This window comes from Cryptomeria japonica, chromosome 5 (assembly GCF_030272615.1).
Source record: "Cryptomeria japonica chromosome 5, Sugi_1.0, whole genome shotgun sequence".
Taxonomy (NCBI): Eukaryota; Viridiplantae; Streptophyta; class Pinopsida; order Cupressales; family Cupressaceae; genus Cryptomeria; species Cryptomeria japonica.
In genome coordinates this window covers 262687214-262693567 of record NC_081409.1, presented here as the reverse complement: position 1 = coordinate 262693567, position 6354 = coordinate 262687214, and positions in this window count along the sequence as shown.

Below are 6354 nucleotides of genomic sequence, written 5' to 3'. Positions count from 1 at the left end.
CAGGCTCACTATTGTAAGTAATATCCATTCATTGGCCAATGAGAGAATATTGTGGGTCACAAATCCCACCAAGGTTTTTCCCACACCGGGCTTCCTCACCAAAAATCTTGTGTTATGGTGTGCATTCTATGTTGTGTTTATTGTTCATATTTACTGCATTAATTCTTGCTTATTGGTACATTGTGTTGGAATGCAAAATATTTAATAATGTCAGAAAATATGTTAACCAGTTAAATACTAATTCACCCCCCCTCTTAGTATATTTGGGAATCCTAACAGTACTCAGGCTTCAGATTCCCTATTCCATCCATCATATACTTGGTGTATCATGATAGGACGTCTGCATTCCCAAGCTCTTCGATATTTTAGTAAATTTATGCCCTTATATCTTCATTGTGCAACACACCATAGAACATAGGGGAAAATGCTCCTTCTGGATCATCTCCAACCAATTTGAATGGATGTTTCTTGAATACTGTCCTTGCCCTTTAATTAATCTCAATTATCAATGGGGTTGCAATAATAGATGTATATGCCATATCAAAATTAAGATATGAAAATATCTCTAACACGGATAAATACCTTTTCAAATTCAACTGGATGCTAAGAATCACTATCAAACCACTTCAAGCTCTCTTCTCACTACTCAATATTGTTTCCCTTTCTCTTCTGCTCTTTCTCTTCCTTTGTATTATGAAGAATGAATGATATAATGCCTTTTTATCCACCAAAAACCTAACTTTAAGTTGTAATAAATGCACAACCCTAAAGGCTTTCTGGATACCTTGCATCTTCAATAATTCATCATCGGATACTCAGATAGGCATGAAATTTTCCGGATATCAACTACACAACTAATCTAAATCATCTGTAACCATCCTCTACCAGTTACTGATCTCCAAAAGGGGTTTTAGAGGATCTGCATGAAAAGCTTCTCACTAAGGCCAAAATGCCTGAGTTACCAGATGAGGTTCCAACGCCGGAATTAGGTGTGAAGCCGTTTTGAACATTTGAATCTTCCCTCTTAACCCACATCTTCTTATGCCACTCTCTAACTTCTTCAACCTTCAATTTTCCTTTTATATCTGATCTATTCTTATCTACCAGAGCGTTCTTTCTCAAATTCTTTCTTTTGAAATATTTTGCAATGTGACCAGATTTGTTGCATGCATAACAAACAACATTTCTTTACATGGGCCTAAAGCTCCTCTGATTTGGTCTCATCCTACATTAGTTGGAAATGTGTCCAAAAATCCTACAAGTATAGCATCTATTATTTTGGAAATTATTCATCACTATTCTGCACATGTTTGACTTATGACAAAATTTGTGGCATATGAAATATTTGTTAGATTCAATGACAGTCCCAAAGACACTAAGAAGGGGGGTGAATCAATGTCTAACTGGTTAGTGTTATTTATGAACTTATTTATAACTTTGCAACCCAAATCAATGTACCAATAAACAAGAAATAATGCAGTAAATAGAAATAACAAAGACAACATAAATGCACCCCAAAACACAAGATATTTTATTGAGGAAACCTAGTGTGGGAAAAACCTCAATGGGATTTGTGACCCACAATATTTACTCACTGGCCAATATGAATAAATACTACTTACAATAGGGGCCTACACATGCAGGAAGGCCAACTACCTGGAGCGCACTGCTCAGAAGAGTCTCACTGACTACAATATGGATAATTAAATCCAATATAATGTACTGCTCAAAATAGCATCTCTAATGCCTGGTTCAGTACCAGTTTAAGCTCAGTCAGATACCTTAACAAAAATCCTTCGTTGTCCACTATATCGCCTCATACAATAATCTCCTATCCATTGCATTACCAAAATGATCTATGAGATCTCATACATATATGAGTCTTTACAATATACCAAGTCGACTTACAAATAATTAATTACATTATAATTCATATAAAAAAAACTTTATCCCATGTCAGCTTCACTGTCGGTATACTTGATTTCCAATTTAATGTGGATACCGATGAAAGTGCCCACCAGTGCCGGTGCTTGGCGGTGCATGATGTCTGTGATGTCGGTGCATGTGTAGAAACCTATTGCTAGTTGGTTGCCAGTTGGTTGCCATCAATGACAACATCAACTATTCTCATTAGAGTGTAGAATACTAACAATATTGATTGACAAAGGTAGGACCATTATTAATCACCCTATTCATCATCTTATTTCTGCATTGACTTGCCATATGACCTAATTTACTACAAAAAAACATTTACCATTAAATTTATAAGCATTAGGCTTCCTTACTAGATGTTTATTGTTCTTCAAATGATTGCTTTGTCCAGAACTGAAGGATTCTCCTTTCTCATATCCAAGTCCTCACATGTATTTTCCATGTCTCTAACTTTCTAGCATCTCATCTAACCACACTGAGTTAGCTTTGAATTTTTTTTTGTATTCATTAGCAATGGAAATTTCATCTCTTAGGATTATGATCCACCTTTCAAGTTCTTGTCCAACATTCTAGGATTGCACTAATTCAAGTTTCAACTAATCATTCTCATAGTTCAAATTGCAACATTCATCAAATCTATACTTCAATGCCTGAGTCACATTTTTCTCATTCTTCTTATGGTCTTCAATCTCCTTTGTCATCTTCATCACAATGGATTGCATCTCATTCTTCAAGATTGCATTTTATCCAGCAAGCTTCTCACATTCATCTCTTGTCTTGTAGGGCTTGATTATCAATTCTTTTCTCTTCTTTCTCCTTCAGTTTATCCATCAGTTCCTCTCTCTTCTCTCTTGATGTGTTTATTTTTTCCTTCAGAGATTCAATAAAATTTTCAGCCACTCCCAAAGTTCTCCTTAAGATAATCTTTTCTTTTATATCCGCATCAAGGTCTTTAAGTGCCATAGTGAGTTGTTTCTGCAAACTGGAGTCTATTGATTCAATCTTTAGGATATTCCTCAAGCTATCAGGCTTCTTCCAAGGAACTAAGTTCTGATATCGATTGCTAGAATCAATGAACACTGAGAGGGGAGGTGAATCAATGATCTGTAATTTACAAACTTATTAAATTGATTCTTAAACCACCATATGTATAAGAATGAAAACCATTGGCAACAACAAGGAAAGAAAATTGAGAGGAGGGTGAATCAATTTTCATCGAATTAAACCAATTAAGTACAATCTGAGATCTAATTAGTTGCAACAAAAAGAAAGATAAAAATAAGACACATAACACCAATATTTTTGATGTGGAAAACCCAGTTAAGAGAAAAACCACAGTGGGAACCTACCCACAATGAGATGATAATCTACAGTAGTATGTGTAAATATTACAGTGGGAAATGCACATGCACTTAGGCACACTACCTAGAGCTCAGTGCTAAAATTACAATGACCCAGAAGGCTCCAACACTCAGGGAAGGTTCACTACCATACAAAAAGATTTGGACAACAATTTGCAAAGAATGAATTGTAAAATATAGCATCTTCTAATGCCTGATGACAGTCCTGGTTAAGCTCAAATGTCTGCCCTTCACCAATCTCTACTCAACACACCACATGGAAAGATGAATTCACTTAATTTCACATACACTAATATTTGATAGTGTAGACTCAATAAAAAAATCACCAAACCACAAATTACATGAATACTACACACGTTTATACAAATCATGAACCTTGACTACAAGGTTGGCCAAAACCATAACACCTAATTACAAAATTACATCACACGATACATAAATCAACAACCAGACCAATACAATGTCATATACATCATAACATGAACCTAATTCAACTCCTCAAACATGCACCAACATCTAAAATCTCACCAACATCAACTGCAACATGTTACACCAACAAAATACTGCATAATACAAAGAATATCACTGGCCCAAGAGGATCATCAATAAATCATGCAATAATCAATGCAGACCACCAAAAAAAATAGGACATGATTAGGAAACACCACCAAGCATTTTAGAACCATTCACAATAGCTATACCAACACCACAGTTTATTCAAATCTTCATTGATCAGCACACTAACACTCAAGAACACTTAACAACAACTAGGATAAGAAAGATAGCTTCCAAAGCACCAAATCATGAACCATTTAAAAATTAAGATACACACAAGAAGCCCAAATACTCCCAAATCTGCAACACAAGATATGATCATACCAGAGCACAACAAATCAAACACCAGAACACTACAACACTGAACATAGAAAACCAGTCTCTATACTAAAATCCTCAACTCGACCTAATCATCACATAGCATCATAGAATCAATAAATAATGAGGTGTCTCTAATTGATTCAACATCCTAAATAGATCAACCAACCAAATCAACTCACTACAATCATCGAATCACTAAAATATTTCTCTACAACACCAAAACAGAGGAATATGTTGACATCAATGACAACAACATATCCTAGTAGTAACAATATCCAACAATCTCCCCCTTAGGAATTGATGGCAACATATGAATGAGAAAAAAAATCAATGCAAAGGAATAGATCAACACCAACAAAGCTTCCCCTAAGATAATGCACACAAAGCTCTAAAGATAAGGCAATTTTTCACATGCTTCTCTCTCCCTTTGACAACAATACCAAAGATATAAATTGATCAAGATTCTCTCCCACAAGCAACATAATATATCCCTCTAGGATAAACTAATAGCTCTGAACAACACACTAACTACTCTAGTTGAGAAACAACACAACTCATCAACCTCGATAAAGAGATAAGACTATGAAGTCCACCAGATTGATGCATCTCAATGCACCTAGTTCTCATTAGGAGGGGGAAAGACCCCTAACTTGTCTCTCAAATAAACAAATGTATCTACATGCAAATGCTTAGTGAAAATATCTGCAATCAGATCTTTTGTAGATACATACTCCAGTTTTACCTCTTCATCACTAACTTTCTCCCTCAAGAAATGATACTTAATTGATATATGCTTCATTTTAGAGTGCAGTATTGGATTCTTAGAAATATTAATAGCACTTGAATTATCAGAGTAAATAATAGTAGGCTCATCATACACAACTCTAATGTCTTTTCTGAGGCCCTACCCCGACTCATCTTGACATTTCTGTTATTTTCATATTGAGACTATTATGGATGCTTTATTTTATGCATTATGGAGTTAGAACTTATATGATTCCATGATTTGGATCACATTGACATATATTGATGCTTCATCTTTATGCATTATGAATATGAAACTTTATATGTTGCTAGAATAGAATTACTTTAAAATGATGTATGTCATTATTGGATTTGTAGGACTTCATTTTGATGATAGAAATAGGATGCTTATTATATGAATGGTTCAATTTGGAGGATTATGATAATTGCTTATGTGGAATCAAATTGGAATATATGAGATATTGAATTATTATTGTCAATTGTATGAGTGTTTGATGTGTAATGGAATTCATTTGTTTAATTATATATTTGTGATTATTTGGAATTACTAATGTGTTAATTGAAATGCGCAGGAAAATTATCCATGTGACCATGGAAATAATATGGAGAACCAAACCTAGATCTATGTACGTTTGTAATGCCAGGGGTTGTCTATTTGGAGAGACAACACCCCGTTTGTATTTTATTTTATTTGTGAAAGTAAATGATGCATGTGTGTTAAATTGATTTTATTATTTGTGAAATCCTACAAGAGACAAATTCCATGTGTGATAATTAAATTGTATTTTATTGTGTAACTTGACACATGTGCTGATTAGTGTCATTGATTTTGACTTCTCTCTTGGAGGGACTTTTGTTTCTACCAAAGCCATTCAAACATATGAGTGTGGTCCCCAATTCGCCTTGGGTAGGGAGTCTTGGGAGTGGTCAACTCAGGTTTGACCCGTAGGTTAGCTTTAGTTGGGTTTCTAAGGGGTCAAATGGACTCCTAGGGTCAGTTTTAGGGCTTTTCCAAAGGTCCAAAGGGTATACCTATGGGTTAAGGGTATTTTTAAGCATGTGACTACTCCTATGTGACTAAGTGGTTTTCCCAAGGTGAGCGAAAATTCAACTTAGAAGGTTCCTCCTAGGATAGACAACCTTCCCTTTTGGTGTCAGACTCTCTTCCCCATACTCTCTTACCTTTTCTCTTTCCAATTTTAGCAACATGTAAGAGGTTGGAAAGAACAACCAATGGGAACTCTCACTTTACCCAAGGGGTTGGGAAGAGTGAGAGAGGCCTTCTTAGGCATGGATTAGGGACTTAGTGATTAATCACCCACTCTCCATTGTTGGAGATTATGCAATTTTTGAAAGGAATAGTTGTAGGATAGAATTGTTGGTGAAGTGTTGGTGAAGAGTTTGTGTGGATTTGGGCTGC